General features: G+C 44.9%; 1 pseudogene; it reads right to left on the bottom strand.

The window, feature by feature from the left end:
• Positions 1–13,038: 13,038 nt before the first annotated feature.
• Positions 13,039–14,586, bottom strand: LOC123450907 (annotated as a pseudogene).
• Positions 14,587–19,675: the final 5,089 nt, after the last annotated feature.

The following is a 19,675-nucleotide window of genomic DNA, read 5'->3' as shown; positions in this document are numbered from 1 at the left end:
CTCACACATTATTTAATTTCCCTTCGTTCTTACCGAAGGATGAATGCTATGATCCCTTGGATTCGTTTGAAATATCCCTTTTTGATGAACTTGATGCTTGCTATGCTTGTGGCCATGATGCCAATATGAATGATGCTTATGAAGATGAGCTAGCTATAGTTCCTTATGTTACACATGATGATTTTGATGAATATAATATGCATGTGCTTGCTGCTCCTACTTGCAATTATTATGAGAGAGGAACTACATCTCCACCTCTCTATGTTTCCAATACGGTAATATTGCAGGAAACTGCTTATGCTATGTACTGGCCTTTACTTGATGTGCATGAATTGTTCTTTTATGACATGCCAATGCATATGAAGAGAGTTAGACTTCGTCATTGCATGATATATGACTACTAAACTTTAAATCATTGCTAATTAAAATTGGCTTTGATATACCTTGGGATCCAGGTGGATCCATTACTTGAGCACTTTATGCCTAGCTTAATGGCTTTAAAGAAAGCGCTGCCTAGGAGACAACCCGGAAGTTTTAGAGAGTCATCTATTTCTGTTGAGTGCTTTTATTTAGTTTTAAAACAAAAAAATATAGAGGGGAACTTAAAACTTTTTCAAAAAGAGAAGTGATTGAAAGGTGATGCATTGTGGAAGTGAGGGTCGACCTTGAACACTTGTGTTCATGCTCATGGAAACAATGTAGAATTTTTCATGGAAGTTTCTCACAAAAATAATTATCCCCTTGTACAATTCCTTTGTATTTTAAAAATAATGTGCCAAGCAAAGCCTTTACGATTAGTTTGGGTGATAGTTGTTTGATCACGCTGAGAAAAGACAGAAACTTTCTGCTCACGAAATTAATTTTCATTTTTATTATGGAAGAGCTTTTGAGTTGATTATTTTTTCTGCTGATTTATGTGCAAATTTTCCAGACGTTCGTAAGTTTTCAGATTTTTTGAGATATCAGAGGTATACGGAATATACAGATTGCTATAAACTGTTCTGTTTTGACAGATTCTGTTTTCTATGCATTGTTGTCTTATTCTGATGAATCTATGGGTAGTATCGGGGGGTATGAACCATGGTGAAGTTGGATTACAGTAGATATAATTATTATATGAATTTAGAATGAGTTCATAATAGTACTTGAAGTGGTGATTTATTTTATTATACTAACGGATCTCACGAAGTTTTGTTGAGTTTTGTGTGATTGAAGTTTTCAAGTTTTGGGTGAGAGCACGATGGATGAAGGAATAAGGAGAGGCAAGAGACTAAGCTTGGGGATGCCCGAGGCACCCCAAGGTAATATTCAAGGAATACTCAAGCGTCTAAGCTTGAGGATTCCCCGGAAGGCATCCCCTCTTTCGTCTAAAATCTAGCGGTAATTTTACTCGGAGCTATATTTTTATTCGTCACATGATATGTGCAAATGATTGAGCATATTTTGTGTTTATTTTTCCTTTTTTTATGCACCAAGCTGGTATGAGATAGTCCTTGGTTGGCTTTATAGAATGCTTCATGTGCTTCACCTATATCATTTGATGTTTGGATTGTCTGTTTCCCTACACATAGAAAACCGCCATTTGTAGAATGCTCTTTTGCTTCACTTATATTTATTAGACCGGGCATATATTTTGTAGAAAGAATTAAACTCTCATTCTTCACTTATACCTATTTAGAGAGTTAATAGGAGTTGGCCATTCACATGGTTAGTCATAAAATCCTACATAAAACTTGTAGATCACTGAATATGATATGTTCGATTCCTTGCAATAGTTTTGCGACATGAATATGTGATATTAGAGCCATGCTAGTGAGTAATTGTGTATTCGTAGAAATACTTGTGTTAAGGTTTGTGATTCCCATAGCATGCATGTATGGTGAACCATTATGTGATGAAGTCGGAGCATGATTTATTTATTGATTGTCATCCTTTGTGTGGAGGTCGGGATCGCGCAATGGTTAACTCCTACCAACCTTTCCCCTAGGAGCATGCGTGTAGTACCTTGTTTCGATGACTAATAGACTTTTGCAATAAGTATGTGAGTTCTTTATGACTAATGTTGAGTCCATGGATTATACGCACTCTCACCCTTCCACCATTGCTAGTCTCTCTAGTACCGCGTAACTTTCGCCGGTGCATTACACCCACCATATAGCCTTCCTCAAAACAACCACCATACCTACCTATTACGGCATTTTCATAGCCATTCCGAGATATATTGCCATGCAACTACCACCGTTCCGTCTCATGACATGTGTCACCACTTCCATATTGCCATTGCATGATCGTAAGATAGCTAGCATGATGTTTCCATGGCTTGTCCATTTTTTGATGTCATTGCTATGCTAGATCATTGTCACGATACACTACCGAAGGCATTTCATATAGAGTCATCATTGCTCTAAGTATTGAGTTGTAAGTGTGATGATCATCATTAATAGAGCATTGTCACATGTGAGGAAATAAAAGAGGCCAGCGAAGCCCATTTATAAAAAAGAGGCCAAAGATGCCCAGCAAAATAAATAAAAAATAAAAATAAAAAAAGAGGCCAAAGAGCCCACAAAAAATGAGAGAAAAGAGAGAAGGGACAATTGCTACTATCCTCTTTCCACACTTGTGCTTCAAATAGCACTATGATCTTCATGAGAGAGAGTCTCCTATGTTGTCACTTCCATATACTAGTGGGAAATTTTCATTATATAACTTGGCTTGTATATTCCAATGATGGGCTTCTTCAAAATTGCCCTAGGTCTTCGTGAGCAAGCAAGTTGGATGCACACCCACTAGTTTCTTTTGTGAGCTTTCATACACTTATAAGCTCTAGTGCATCCGTTGCATGGCAATCCCTACTCACTCACATTGATATCTATTGATGGGCATCTTCATAGCCCGTTGATACACCTAGTTGATGTGAGACTATCTCCTCCTTTTTGTCTTCTCCACAACCACCATATTCTATTCTACCTATAGTGCTATGTCCATCGCTCACGCTCATGTATTGCGTGAAAGTTGAAAAAGTTTGAGAACACTAAAGTATGAAACAATTGCTTGACTAAAACCGGGGTTGTGCATGATTTAAATACGTTGTGTGGGGAAGATGGATCATAGCCAGACTATATGATTTTGTAGGGATAACTTTCTTTGGCCATGATATTTTGAGAAGACATGATTGCTTTGTTAGTATGCTTGAAATATTATTGTCTTTATGTCAAATGATAGACTATTGCTTCGAATCACTCGTGTTTTAGTATTCATGCCATGATTAGATTATATGATCAAGATTATGCTAGGTAGCATTCCACATCAAAAATTATCTTTTTTATCATTTACCTACTCGAGGACGAGTAGGAATTAGGCTTGGGGATGCTGATATGTCTTCGTCGTATCTATAATTTTTGATTATTTTATGCCAATATTCTACAACTTTCATATACTTTTGGCAACTTTTTATACTATTTTTGGGACTAACATATTGATCCAGTGCCCAGTGTCAGTTCCTGTTTGTTGCATGTTTTTTGTTTCATAGAATATCCATACCAAACAAAGTCCAAACGTAATAAAAACTTACGGGGATTTTTTTTGGAATATTTACGATTTTTGCGAAGAAGAATCAACGCGAGGCGATGCACGGAGTGCCCACAAGCCCTGTAGCCGCAGCCAGGGGTGGGCCCGCGGCTAGCAGGCTTGTGGCCACTCCTTAAGGCGGTTGGAGCCCTTCTATCGCCGCAAGAAAGATAATATCCAGAAGAAAATCGTGTTAACATTTCAGCCCAATAGGAATTACGGATCTCTGGGAATTTAAGAAACGGTGAAACGCAAAATCTGGAAGCGCAGAAACTGAAGGACACAGAGAGAGAGAGAGAGATCCAATCTAGGAGGGGCTCTCACCCCTCCGCCGCCATGGAGACCATGGACCAGATGGGAAACCGTTCTCCCATCTAGGGAGGAGGTCAAGGAAGAAGAAGAAGGAGGGGGGCTCTCTCCCCCTCTCTCCCGGCGGCGCCGGAACGCCGTCCGGGACATCATCGTGTGACGGCGATCTACACCAACACCTCCGTCATCTTCACCAACATCTCCATCACCTTCCCCCATCTATATTCAGCGGTCCACTCTCCCGCAACCCGTTGTACCCTCTACTTGAACATGGTGCTTTATGCTACATATTATTATCCAATGATGTGTTGCTATCCTATGATGTCTGAGTAGATTATCGTTGTCCTATTGGTGATTGATGAATTGCTATGATTGGTTTAATTTGCTTGTGGTAATGTTGTTGTACTTTGGTGCCCATCATATGATCGCGCGCGTGGATCACACCATAGGGTTAGTTGTATGTTGATAGGACTATGTATTGGCAGGCTAGAGCGACAGATGCTTCAAACCTAGTATAGAAATTGATGCATATGGGATTGAAGGGGGACCAATATATCTTATTGCTATGGTTGGGTTTTACCTTAATGAACGTTAGTAGTTGCGGACGCTCGCTAATAGTTCCAATAATAAGTGCATAGAATTCCAAGTAAGGGATGACATGCTAGCATAGGCCTCACCCACATGATACTTGTTATCGATCTAGTAACGTAGTCAATTGCTTAGGGACAATTCCACAACTCCTACCACCACTTTTCCACACTCGTTAGACACTCGTAGTTGTTTATTTATCTAACCAGCCCCTAGTTTTATTTACGTGTTCTTTACTTTCTTGCAAGCCTATCCTATCACTCCTACAAAGTACTTCTAGTTTCATACTTGTTCTAGGTAAAGCGAACGTAAAGTGTGCGTAGAGTTGTATCGGTGGTCGATAGAACTTGAGGGAATATTTGTCCTGCCTTTAGCTCCTCGTTGGGTTCGACACTCTTACTTATCGAGAAAGGCTACAAGTGATCCCCTATACTTGTGGGTTATCACGGCGCAGATCCGCAATTTCTGGCATTAAACCCTAGAAATGCACCAAATACACGGAATATGATTGACGGCCCATGAAAAAGGCCATGACCTTGCACGTGCCTTCGAATGGACTCTGGTGATCCGAGAAAAAAATTCAAGTCCAACGGAGGAGAGGGCACCGCATCCAGTTCACAAACTGGTCGCGCCCCCTCTCTGAATGTAGATCTTTCCTAGGAGACGGTCCACTTTCCACACGTCGGTCACACCCAAGATGCGGTCCTATCCTTATTTTGGCGCGAGGGCCTCGAGAGGGATAGAAACCCATCTCGTCGTTTCGCAAGAATGGATATCGTTACAAGTACATGTACTGAAAAGATGAGTATAAAGAGTTGGCTTACACTCGCCACAAGCTACATCAATATCACATCAATACAGCAATATACAGTCATCATGAAGAAGAGCAGGGTCACACTACGGACGAAAACATCGATAAAATAACGACGTCCATGCTTGCTATCCCAGGCTGCTGGCCTGGAACCCATCCTAGATCGATGATGAAGAAGAAGAAACTCCAAATGAACAATAAATGCACTCGCTCAAGTAACCCTTTATCTGTAACTGCAACTGGTGTTGTAGTAATCTGTGAGCTACAGGGACTCAGCAATCTCATTTCCAAAGGTATCAAGACTAGCAAACCTTAATGGGTGAGGTATGGTTAAGTGGTGAGGCTGCAGCAAGCGACTTTGGGGTGGCTAACTTACGAGTACAATAATAAAAGAGGGGGGAAGATCTACGCATAGCGGACATGACCTATTGATGATCAAATGAATGATCCTGAACACCTACTTACGTCAGACATAACCCCACCATGTCCTTGATCGGAGAAGGAGCTCACCAAAGAGACAGTCACGGTTACTCACTCAGTTGACAAGTTTTAATTAAGTTTATTTTAGGTCGTCTAGAACCGAATGTTAAACAAAGTTTCCAAGTTTGTCACATAACTGCGGGCACAGCTTCCCGACCCTGCAGGGGTGCTCCAACTAGTCCATCACAAATTACCACAAGCCACATACAAAACCTCAATCACAAAACTTGTGGTCTCCTCCGATTCCTTAGTGGAAAACATCAACTCTGAGATAGCCCAAAGCATCATCGGAATCCCGATGCACAAGATATTTCGTCAAAGGTAAAACTAATCCAGCAAGGTCGCCCAACGTGTCGACGAACCCGATAGGAGCCGCGTATCTTGTTCTCAGGACACGACCGGGTGAGACTAGCTAAAAGTAAAACCAAACCTCGAGTTTCCTCGCGGTGGCCCCGCAGGCAGCCCGTTTTGGACCAACACTCATGAGGAGCGCTGGCCCAGGGGTTGATTAAGTTTCCTCGGGTTAATTACTCCCTGTGTGGTTCATTAGTTATTAGGCAAATGTAGTACTAAATTTGAGCCTTGACATACCAGTTTTAATCTAAGACGAATTATCAAGGGGGTCCCCATAACAACCCCGATCGTGTTAGGAACGCTTAATTATGGAATATAACACCGGTAGCCAAAACTATGGCGGCAAAGGTGAAACAAAACATCAGGCTAGAAAGCCGAGCATTCCACCTTCTACCAAGTATATAGGTGCTTAAATTAAATAACAATTAATATGGTGATAAAACAAGGAACCCATGTTATCACATGGAAGCAACTGCACCTGCAACTAGCAACGCTAACACATGGTTAAGCAAGCAGTAACATAGCCAATCAGTGGTTTGCTAGGTTGTGAACAGGTTGAAGGTTTTCATGGCAATTTTGATAAGCTTATTTGAATAGGTGGTAGGCATCGAGACCTAGCAATAGAAACGAAACAACTAGCATGGCAATGATAGTAATGGTATCTAGGGAAATGATCATCTTGTGTGAGATCCCGCTTGGAAAAAGAACGACTCCGTGAACCAGACGAACCGACGTAGTCGAACGGATCCTCACACTCCGAAGCGGATCGAAACTCTAACGAGAAGAAGCAACCGGAACAACAATCAACACATGATATTCACGATGCATAGGCACGGCATGATGCACTACCTTATATGATGCATGAGCAGTTTCAAATATGCAAGTCGTGGCATGGGAATTCACATCACACAAGCACTACACATTAAGTGAAGCTCAATATGCAACGAGTTGCATATTGACGAAACTCCACGTTCAATTATTTAGTTCACTCTTATTTATTTACATGGCAAAACTAAATGTTGTTAAACATGACAAGGGGTGAAGCACAGATAATCTACCTAGCTAGGCATTTTAAATGAGGCCGGAAACGACATACATCATCTCCGGACTGACCCCACGCGTCAAATTCTAAATCTGTCTAGATTTGTCCTAATCACCTTTTATGTTTGTTAAACAGCAAAACAAATTGGTTCACGTGATTCTACTCGTCGTTCTGTTCCATTTACATATATGGCTCATCTCCAACGAAGCTACGATTAATTAAATACGACCTAAACCATTTCTGACACATCGACACGCAAACTGATGCAAACTGCATGCTAAACAGCTTTATTTATGAATGAGAGTTGGAAAATATGAATCTATGCGAACTTCTATCGAAGTTACATATATAACTTGTCGCAATCCGACACACGGATTTGAATCTACGACCGTTTGAAAATATGCTATTCTCCTGAAATTAAATAAATTCTAAAAACCTAAAAAAATCTAACGGGCCGAGATCTGCTAATATGGGCCAACACGCATGGGCGCTAACTAAAAGGCTCATGAGCGGGATTTAGCGGGGCGGCTCACCTCTGGGCTCGACCCAAGTCGGAGAGGCGATGGGCTGAGAATGTGGAGGCCGGGTGGGCCTGGCTCGGCCAGCTGGACCGAAGGAGGAGAGCTAGGCCGAGGGCGCTAGCCTAAACCTAACCGGCCCACAGCGATGCTGGCCCAGGAGGTGGCGAGCACCTACTTGTCGTCCTCCTCGTTCCCCGCACGATCAGGGGAAGAAGCCACCATGGTGAGGGGCTCCGGCGGCCTCACGTGGGGAGGCGCGGAGGGGGCCTGGGGTAGGCAGATCCGTCGGGGACGGGACACGGGGTCGCTGCAGGGCCCAGATCCGGCGGGGAGGAGACCACCGGCGGCGGGGCTCTATGGCCAAGGCTGCTCGGGCGATGGTGACTCTGGGCGGCCGAGGCTCCGGCCGGTGGTTCTCAGGCGGCGGGGCCGGCGTGCTGGAGGTCGGCAGGGGAGGCTCCGGCAAACTTGCGTCGCGTCGGCGCGCGGCTGCGAGGCTCTGCCCGCGGGAGCTGCTGGAGGCGGCTTGATCCCTGCAGTTGGAGAAGTGGGGGAGCTGGGACGATTCGGGCCGGGCGGGCCCAAATTGGGTCTCGCGGGCCGGCAGCCGCTGGAGGAGGTGGAGCGGGTTCATGTGGCGGCTGAGGGTTGGGATGGCGCGGATTTCAAGGCGGAGAGGGGATTGTTGTCTATTTAAAGAAAAAAGGGGCTAGGGTTAGCTATTTGCTCTGTTTTCGAGTCGTATGATCGCGATTCGACGGCTCCGATCGGAGGGGGTTGGTTCGGTGGGATGCGGCGGTTGTGTAGAATGGGCTAGGGGGAAGATAGGGAATGTTATCGACCCGACACGAGATTTTTTTAACCACCGAAAACCGTCCGTCGATAAACTGATGACGGTGCCGCTACGGTTGACCGTTCGGGTATCAAACGGACTCCGACTGCGACCAAAATTGGCAGGCGGTCTACCGACATAAAAATAAGCCCGCACGCCAAGTTTCAACCCAATCCGAGAATATTTTATACACACTTTCAAAAACAAAATATTTAATGATGTCGCGGGCGCGCGCGTGGGTGGTTGGTCTCAAAATGGTCAACGGCGATAACGGAGATAACCGACACCTAATAACCGATGCAAGTTTTGAAAACCTGCGGCAATGGAGTGTCGATGCAATGCTGATGATGCTCATGATGCGATGATGAATGCGACAGACAAACGAACCACACGACGAGAACAAAAAAAAGGATCTTCGGGAGGGTCGTTCTCGGGCTGTCACAACGTCCTCCAATTGAGTTTTATCACACCCTATGGGGCCTTTCGAAGACGCCGCGCAAGGCCTCGTGAATTCTTGGCCCCAAGGATTTTTATGGATTTAAGTGGCAACAAACCGCATGCCGACAACCTCTCCTTGGCCCCGAGCAATGCTAGACCTACTTAAACTAACATATGGTTTTTACGTAATTGAAAGCATGGAGACGTGGGATTGGATTGAAGGTGGTGGGAGGGCCCACACCCATGAAAATCAGGGGCCAAGAGGATTTAGTTAGGCAGGTTACGTAAGGTTTAGTAAATAAATTACGTAGGTATAGCATTTTTGCCTTGGCCTCTCGTGCTGGGTCCTTCCTCCTTGTTGGGCGCTTAGGGACTGGGCCTAGACCGAGGACCACAGGCACGGACATCGAGCCCTATATGTCCACGATATTCTAGACGGCACATATCTGTAATATCTAGTATTAAACCCTAGAAATGCACTAAATGCACAGAATATGGCATCAAACCCTAGATCTGCAATTTATGATTTGAATAATCCCTCCGTCCCGGTGATTAAGTCACCTTACGAGTAGCAGCGCAACCTAGGTGAAAAAAGATTGGGAGAGGAGAAGCACTGCAAGCATATGTGGAAGCAATCACAGCCTGTTACAAATCAACATTTAATTATTAGTAACTCCATGCGGACCCACGTTTTAATGGCATGCAAAACGCCCACCCGCACCTGTTTATGCATGCAGGCACTCGATGTTCTCCTGGTTGCATGCAAAACGTCTCCTCTTCCTCCCGCGCGTCTTCTTCCTCCCTGCGCTTCCACTTCGCGCCTCCTGTAGCATATTTTTTTCAGCCAAATCTTTCTGGCGCGTATCTTCTTCCTTTTCACGCCTCCTCTAGCTCCAATTTTTTTGTTTTGGATCAACGGCGCGAAACTGTGACATACATCTATAAATAGGCTACCTGATGGCTGGGTTGTTGCATCTTCTCGCATTCATCTTCTTCCTCCTGTCAATGGTGATGTTTGATCTCAACGACGAACCACCAGTAGAGGAAGCAGTGGAGGGTGGGGCAAGCCGTGGTGGAGAGGAAGTAGGCCGCCGTGGTGGAGAGGGTGGAGGAACTAGGCCGCCGCCACCAGATGTGCTGGTCGTTGGTGCTCGAGCTCGAGGTACAACAGATGCCGTCGTCCTAGGCATTCGTCGGCCGCCACCTCTAGGAATGGTAGGTCGTTCGCCTGGCGGCTTCTTCTGTAGCAGCAGTGAGACGTCACACGGGCTCCCACCGCTGGGCGTGGTTCGTCGTCCTCGGGCCATCTACACTTCAAGCATCGGCGATGCAACATCGAACACACTGTTGTCCGACCTCCTTGGAAGAACCATGCCTAGTTTTACGATAGGAACGGCAGGAAGTGAGCCAGTTGTCCCCATACGCCGTGTTGGACTGTCCCGACGGTCTCGAGGCGACGGTATGAGTGAGGCGGGATCGAGTCGTGGCGGCGCAAGCAATCGCTCACGAGGTGCAGCCTGTGCTGGGCGTCCTCGCGGTGCCGGGCCAGATATTGGCAACAGCGCTACAGGACCTTTTGTCCAAGGTCTAGAGCAGCCCGTCCACGGCGGTGGTACGGGTTGTGGCAGCACGAGCAATCTGGGACGAGGTGCAGCCCGTCCTCGGCGGGGTCGAGGTTCAGGAAAAGGTACTCCATGTGTGCAAGAAAATGGCGAGGGCATAGGATACGCCGGTGGCTTCGATAGCAACTACACGTAAGTACATCGATATTACACATTCTAATTTTTTTTTGCATCACTAAGCACTAAACAGAAAACTTTTGTGTACAGCTTTGGCAACTTTCAATCCACTCATGATGCTGGTGTGTCTTTGAGCACATCGACGCTTGCCCACCTCTACCAGAATTTCCGCTAGCCCCAAAGAAGATAGTGGACCTAAGTAAGCCATGCATCATTTAAAATGCGTCATGTGAAATGCAGCATGTGTAATGCAGATTGTCTTCTTGAATAGATTTACTTGCCAACAAGAAGAATAGGAAATACTATGACGTCGACCAAAGGAGACACATCTATGGCATGCTCTTGGTCAGGAGTGATCTTGGTACAAGGAAGAGGGGAGTAAGTAAAGAGGTTGCCCGTCTATGTGAATGTCTAGTGAGGGTTGTGCAAAGGATATGGAAGCAAGGGAGCGAAGGTGGTTCTGGTAATGCCGTCATGGATATGAGAAAGCTAAAGTGTGGTAGGTCAAAAGTTACTCTCAACGCCGATGCCATTGAAGCTATACCACATGAAGAACGTACAATACTACGGTGCCTATCTAATGCACTTAACATGAAGAAGAGCACTGTGCATCGTAGGCTTAAAGAAAAAGAATTTCGTCATCATACTAGTGACTTGAAACCCTCTTTGAATGTAGACAATATGAAGGCTCGTGTGTTGTACTCTCTTATGCACCTTGAGCCATCAAGCTTGCCACATAAGCCTACTTTCAAGGCTGGGTACAATGTTGTCCATATAGATGAGAAGTGGTTTTATTGGACGAGGAAGAACCAAAAACTTTATTTGAGCAACAAGGAACCAAACCCTCCATGGCGCCCCTCATGTCCTCCTTCACGAACTGCACAACCTTCTCCATGGCGCCCATCTGCTCCCCCATGGCGCCCCTCATGTCCTCCTTCATGAACTGCACAACCTTCTCCATGGCGCCCATCTGCTCCCCCATGGCGCCCGTCTCCTCCTCCCTCATCTCCATGGAACTGATCTGGGCACCTCCCTCCATGGCCATTCTTCTCACCTTCCCCCATCATTCTTCTGGCATGGCTTATAAAGGAGAGAGAAACATGAAGGATGGCATGCAAACTCGTTTCACACTTGAGAAAAGGAAAAGGTGGAGGGCAGCGGTTTCCACGGCATGCATGCAGAATTGGTTTCACAGTTTAGAAAGAAAAAACAGAGAGCGAAGCACCAGCGCAGCAAACGAGTTTTAAACGGAGAACGAAGCATCAGCACCAGTGAAGCAATTTAATGTTCCATGCCTTATCTTTTGGGAATATCTGATTTCCGTAAGGTGACTTAATCACCGGGACGGAGGGAGTACAAAGCTTCCATCCTAAAAAAAGTTCGAGCACCCAGTTCACAAATATATGGCTGTTAACATGCAGTTTTTTATCTTAAAATCAAAAGTAACGTATATGCTGAGTTCCTTTCAGAAATGACTCATCAGTGTTCTGACAGTGGGTCCAAGGGACGTACGTGTGAACTGGCCAGCGGGTGCGCGGCAACCGCGGGTGACGGTTCAGCTTCTTTGCCGATTTCCTAAGCTCGCCAAAGCATGGACCGTTCGTTTTCCATCATTTGTTTTATCATCGATTTCCTAAGCCCTCTCTTAACTCATCGTGTATCTTCTATCGCTCTGTTTTATCATCGATCATTTGTTTTCACACATCCTCTTTTAATTAATTATACACATTTACATCATGGCAGTGAAAAAAAAAGAATAGTAGATATTAAAGGTATATGGACTATAATTTGAATCTTCTCTACGTCTCTACAAAGAAGAATCTTTACATAGTATATTCACTAGTACAAATGTCCGTGCGTTGCACCGGACAAAAAAATATATATAATCTGCTTGTTGTACCATTATGAGGCATTAATTGAAATAAATGTGTATAATAATATTAAATGTTTTCTTTTAGAATACTAGGTACTGCTTACATAAAAACTGGATGAATTTTTTATAATAGTTAAATTTTTAATTACATTTTTATTTTATTTTTGTAATAGACAAATTGTTAATTTATTTTCAAAAGGATCTTTTTATTGTGTGATAATAACTTTTTTCATTGGAAATGGCATTTGTGTGTACAACATATTTTCCACAAATATTTTTTTAATAATATTTTTTATTGTTTTTTGCAAAACATGCTTCATGTGTTATTGTGCATCATTTTTATATGGATTTTTAATAATTGTCGATGATAAGGTTAAATGTTAATTTTTTTTTAAATTTTGACGTGTGCATCAAAATTGCAATACTTTTTAAGAAGTATTGTTTTTTTGAATTTTCAGCTTTCGTTTGAAAAGGAATCTTTCTTAAATAAATATTTTTCTTGAACATCATGTATTGCCACCTGCATACTCAGCTAATAAAAACGACCTCTAGTTCAGAGCCAAGACAGACTGGACCTAAGAGTTCTTTCAAGATTTATACTAACGCAGATATAGCAATAACAATGAGATATTTAGTTAGAACTATCAAATGGGAAATTTAACCTGATTGGGAATGAGAGAACCATGTTGGTAAGTCTTGTCAACTGCATGATGGCGAATTGTAACTTTAGAGAAGTCCTCATCAATAAAGACCCTCTCGTTTCCAATTGATCCGCCGAATGCTAAGCCAAGAGGCTTTGGCGTTGCCTCATACGTCTTTAGTTGAGTATGCAGGTGGAAATACATGATGTTCTTCTCCTTACCTGCTAGATTAGACAAACAGTAAGCCACCATAAAATGTGGCAAAGGACATAAGCAATAAAATTCATACCCGATGGTAGAAGCATGCGGAATATTGGATATGTGGCACATAGGAACCCAGAGCTACCATAGAAAGTGTCTTTGTTCTCAAATCCATCCTCGGTAAATACACCAATTCCCCATTTTTGGCCACCATCAACATTATCACTACCAGCATTTGAGAATGTTGAGATCAGAATTAGTGATGGTCCCTTATACCCCTCAACACAAGACCAAAACTGGCTCAGACCTTTTCAATGAAGCATTGACCTACAAATATATGTTCTAGATCAGGATTAAACTTTAAATTGTAATGATCAGGTCATGACAGGATTTTACAAGATCACCTGATAACAACTAAAACTTACAATCTTGACAAGAAAACCTAGCTTACAAAGATAATCACGAGAATATGAAGCAAAAAAGGGCAAGAAGTAACCTATAAAGAAGGTCTTCTGTGTCCATTCCAATGACAGATGCTGACAAAAACTTTTCACTCAATGTGGTTCTAACGGTGAGAGAGATTGACCAGGCCCTCCCATGTGTTAATAGATACGTATCAGAAGTATCAAAAGTTGTGTTACCAGTTGAAACAGAGCTTTCATGCTTGTAAGGAACAACTCTGGTTAGAAGAAATCTTATGCCAAGTTCAAAATTAATTATTATAAAGTCATCACATACGATTCAAAATAATTGGACAAAAACAAATAGAGATTCATTATTGCAGCAAAATGATAAGGACATGAACTCGTGAGTTCCGACTGCAAGAGCTACAGCTTAGTCCTAACAAAAAAATCTGAAGCAACTAACGGTTTCTCTAAACGATTTTCATCGTCAATTATATACCAAGCTCGGAATCTGTGTCTGGATACCTCCATAATTCCTACCCGGATTCTTAAGCGAGTTCTGAACAATCACATATAAAGAAGAACAATCCGAATTTTCTAGCAAGCACTGAGAATGTACATAATGCAGAGCTTGCTGATAATTTGTAGAACTAGAGTAGCCAGGACAACCTCGGCGGCGCAGGCAGCGGCGTAGACGCGGAGGAGCAGTGCCAGCGGCAGCGAGTCCCGGGCCTGCGCGCAGCAAGAGTTGAACCCCCGAAGGAAGCCGAGCCAGTCCCCCGCGAATTATTACATACTTCCTTCGTTCCTAAATATAAGACCTTTTAGAGATTTCACTATATACTATATACAGATGTATGTAGTCATATTTTAGAGTGTAGGTTCACTTATTTTACTCCGTATGCAGTCTATAATCAAATCTCTAAAATGTCTTATATTTCGAAACAGAGGGAGTATGACGCATGGGTTATTTTGTAAACTCAAAACGTTCTTTTCCAGATCCACTTACATAGGGAGTGCGGGTACCGGCAAGAAGAAGGGAATTGTATGTCCATGTTGAACGTAAGAATTTGCATGGGTCAGGCCTATATGCTAACTTGATATCTGCCTGAATTTGAGAAGGCCTTGCAACATAAGTCTCCATCAATAATAGATGCCACCGGTTCCATTTCCTCTCATCGTATATGCGTCACACTTGGTCGCTTGCTCGTTGCTTGCCTCGCTCAAGTCCAGTCCAGCCGGTGTCCAGGTCTAAATTGTACTGGCTTTGTAGGGTAAACATAAAATTTACCCGGTGTGCAGCGACACCGGCTGGGCTAACGTGAGTCCGCCCCTGTATCCTCTCGTCATACGACAGTCTGATGAGAGTAATGGGGTGATTTGGTAGGTTGCAGCGTGGTTCGCGGCGTCCAATGCGACATTGTTGCCGAAGGGCGCGTGGCTGATCTCGTGGCGCCCAGAAGAAAGGTGGTCTGGCCTCGCAGCCGGACTCGGTCAGGCAGCCTATTTGGAGGATGGAGGTGTTGGTCCAGACAAAGTTGCAGAGAGGGTGCTGTTCTCCGTTCGTGAAAGTGAGATAGATGAGAAAGGAGCAGCTGCCAGGCAGCGCGTGAGGTTGAGGTGCCACAGATTTACAGGGACGGAGCTCCCATGTAAGCATCGGGGTCAATTGACCCCAATGAGATTAGATAATTCTTCATTAGTTTAGTATTAATTATTACTATTTGTTTATAGAAGTTGACTCCATTATCATAGACTTGACCCATCAACTTTTTTTTCTAGCTTCGTCCCAGAGGCAATGTGATGCCTACGGCTAAGACGTCACACTGTGGGGGTGGGGTGGGGTCGGACGCCAGCGTGACCGGGGGTGTGATGCCTACGGCTAAGGCGTCACACAGGATAGTGTGGCGCCTAAGTGTCAGGCGTCACATAAAAGGATCAACTGAGCGACATTTTTTCTAACGCAGTCCAGTTTGTGAATTTTGTATGTCCACGGGTTAAATTTATCGATTTTGCCATCTATGAAAGACAACTCCATCTCTGCAACATTGAAACACATGTCAGTACCCCTGCTTTCCGTCAGTTTATTATGCGGTTTAAATAATTTACATCGCACAAATTACCATTTGCGCCGTACAAGTTTTGTACTGATGAAGTAAATAGTGAATTGGTTGTTTCCATTGCTGTTGGAACTCTAGTGCTCTGTATCAGACTTTCATGGTGTCTGTCTAGCATTTCTTCTCAACCTTCACTCTGTTCTGATAGGGGATCTCGGGAGCTTATCGTGTCACTCATGCTAGCCGAACACACATAATCATCTTCTATTTCCCTATTTGCAACGGTTCGGCTTTTTTTTATATGTCATATCTTCTGCTACAGTCAACATTTTACGAATCTCGTAATTCTAAATCCATACGGATGCATGCTCTGATCAACAATTATCTGTTTATTTTTTTTACTTACTATTTCTTTCTGTACCTAGCCTTTATTTGCTCATATCAGAATTCAATATGCCAAAAATAAAGCAACACTGCAATCCTTTTGTAAGCACAAGCTAGTTGCACCTCGGTGGATACTTTGCGCTCTACTAATATGAATACTCTCTGCATAACATGCTGCATCTTCTGTCTTGGCACTAACAAGGCAGGATTAAAAGAACCACACCAGTCTCAGATTATATGTATACGCACTTTACTTTCTCAGGAGCTATCTATTACTAATTCTGCAAATGCAGTCATGGCAAAAGTGATTACCATATCTGCAATCCAATGTTTGCAGTTGCATTCCGCCCTAATTCACACAAACACTTTGAAACCAAAAGCACCCAGAGCCAAGCGATTACCTTCGCGTCCATCCTGGAGTTTTGGGGTCAATCTGACCAATGGATTGCTCAGATGCTTGCAGTTGAGCATCTACCTCCCCCTCTGTTGCACAAATCTGCACGTCCGCGCTAGCTGTGGCCATGGGGGCACCTCATCAGCAACCGAGGCCACCGAGGGGTAGCGCGGCGACTCAATTGGAACCTCATTCTTTTTCCTCTCTTCTAACACTGCGGTCCTGCATCGGCCAAATCCGCCATCAAGACACAACCCCCTTGCGAATTGACAATAACAAATTAGGCAGCAAGGAGCACGGGAGATTACCTCCTAATTGATTACATCAGGAACTCCATTCCAGCAGGCGCCCGTCGTGTATTCTTCGGCGCCCATCTCCGCCGCTGAGCAAGCCGCCGGCCTTGGTTCCATCCCCTCATTTACTACTCTGACATCGCCTTACCGGAAATCCACCTTCCCGAGCCTACGGAAAGGTGGAAGCCGAGCATATTTGCCGAGCTCGTTCCTTCGGGCACTCGGCAACGTAGTGACCCCATGATATATATACATATGCTTTTATTTGTATAACAAAAACCATCAATTTGCACGTGCATATGCATGCCCATACGGACGACCGATGGAAACAACCCGATAAAACAAAAGCGATCGAGACATGAGCATTATATAGACCAACGAAGAGCGACCGATCGAATAGTAGGGCAGCATGGTTCATCAAAGCAGTCCGATAAAACAAGAGCAACCTAGAGGGGCAGTATATAGACCGGCGAAGCTTAAATCAAAGATTCAAAAGAGCTAAGCGTAGATATGTGTGTTTTCCATGTAGTCGAGATCCCAGTGTGGGTGCCACAAACCATGCTCAAACCATCGGGTAGACGGCCCGGTGAAATAAGGGCGACCAAGAATGGACCGATGAAGCTTAATGCATGCAATGATCCAAAAAAGAGTCGAGCGCCACAGGGCTAGCTTAAATAAATGATCTGACGAATAAAACAAGACCGACCGAGAGAGACAGTATAGACCGACGGAGCTTAATGAAATGAGTCAAAAACGAGGAGCGTCATCAGTTGGCAGTTAACTTGACCAGTTACACCTGGTTTCGTATGTACGTCGCTGAAATCCTAGTTGTGAGCTAAGCGTTGATATGCGTGTTGCATGTAGTTGAGATCCTAGTAACTACCACAAAACCCGCTCAAACCATCGGGTGGACAGACCGGTAAAACAAGAGAGCGACCGAGACATGAGTATTATATAGACCAACGAAGAGCGACCAAATCGGGCAGTGTCGTGGGTATAAGCCTGACAGTAGATGTGTAGGGTACGAAAGGATGGGCAGAGCCTTAGCTACGGCAAGGTTGTATGAGTTCAGGCCCCTCTACGGCGGAGGTAATAGCCCTACGTCTCAGTGCTCTTGGGAGCTTGTTGTCGAGTGGAATATGGATTACAGTGAATTGCTAACCCTTGCACCAGTGGGGAAGGGTGGCTTATATAGAGTGCGCTACCCTTCACAACTGTTCGATGCACAGGGGTGGAGTAGTGGCGAATAAATGCCTACGTTACAGGTAACGCATGTCTTAAATGCTAATAAAGGCACAGGGAAACGTATGACCGTTTCCCTCCAGGGGGGTTACGATGCACAGAGTGGAATCCAGTCGGTTAGTTTGATATACTCCGAATGCTCATCTCCGACTGGATGGTGGAGGATTCATTACCGACTGGATGATGAGAAGTCCTTAATTCAGTCGGAACTGACTAAGGGCCTTATCCCTTATGAAGGGTAGTCCTTGGTAGGACTTATAGGGCAGGCTTATGACCCTACCCTAGGACTGTAACCCCATCATTAGTCCCCGAATGGATTGGGGTTGGAACGACGAAGCGATGCTTGGAGTACGGATCCGACTGATACGGATGCGACTTTGGCGTTGCTTGCCTCGATCCATTTTATCTTCCTTGACCAGCGATCCGAGTGGATGTATTTGTGAAACGAACTGTCGTGGACCGAGTGCTTCCGTGGTATCTTTTTACGTGACCAGTCAACTGTCAGCGGCGGATTTTCCGGGACCCTCAAATTTCGGTTACCGCGCGCTCAGCGGGGATGACGACATCGCACTCGAGTAGTACCTGACGCCTCGATTCCCGTGCCTTCATCTTCTCCACTAATATCGCAGCAACCGGTCGGGGGATAAGATTTCGGGTCCACTTGCTAGTGACCCAGTCGGAACCTTATTTAAACTTCTGCGGCGAGGGTTTTTCGTTACACTCGCCGGATAACTTGCATTTGCCCCGCTTCTCTTGCCATCTCCTGCGCATCCCAAGCTCCTTCCTTCTCCTTCTCCCTTGCGGGTCTGCAGCCTCCGCCATGACAAAGATGCAGACTAGCAAGCTAGAGGCGCGGAACAAGAAGGGGAAGGTGGCGGCTCCTGCTCAGCGGCGGCAGCGAGCGCTACCGGCGGGGTGGATCCAGGGGGATTTCCTCCCCTCCACGGTGACGGAGGAGAACTTGCTGGAGTTGGTGGAGCACGGAATGATTGCGCACAAGTCGTGGAGGTTGCCAGAGGAGGGCGAGACCGAGCCGGCGCCCCGGGAGGGGGAGCACGTCTTGCTGCTCAGCCACGCGCACCGAGGTTTCTCTTTGCCTCCTCATCCCTTCTTCAAAGGTATTATGAACCACTTCGGGGCACAGCTCCACCATTTTCCCCCAAACGCCATAGCTCATCTCTCTGCCTTCGTCGTGTTGTGCGAGTGTTTCATCGGCTGTCCTCCCCATTGGGGGCTTTTCAAACACATCTTCTCTGCTAGATCCCAAACTATCAAACGACTTAACCAGTCGGATGATAAAACTCACCTCCTCCAGCTCTACGGAGGCTTAGGCTTCCAAAAGAAGAGTAAAAGTAGCTATCCCGCTCTTCAGTTGAGTGAATCTGTTAGGAACTGGCAGTCGACATGGTTCTACTGCCAGGACGTTGCTTGCCCGAATGCCACGACAGGACTGCCTCCCTTTAGCTTAGACCGACCGGCTCCGCCTAAGCAGCTCACGCTCACGA

Source organism: Hordeum vulgare, chromosome 4H, assembly GCF_904849725.1.
Source record: "Hordeum vulgare subsp. vulgare chromosome 4H, MorexV3_pseudomolecules_assembly, whole genome shotgun sequence".
In the NCBI taxonomy this organism is placed as follows: Eukaryota; Viridiplantae; Streptophyta; class Magnoliopsida; order Poales; family Poaceae; genus Hordeum; species Hordeum vulgare.
Note: the sequence above shows the minus strand (reverse complement) of the source record. Positions and strands in the feature narration are given on the sequence as shown.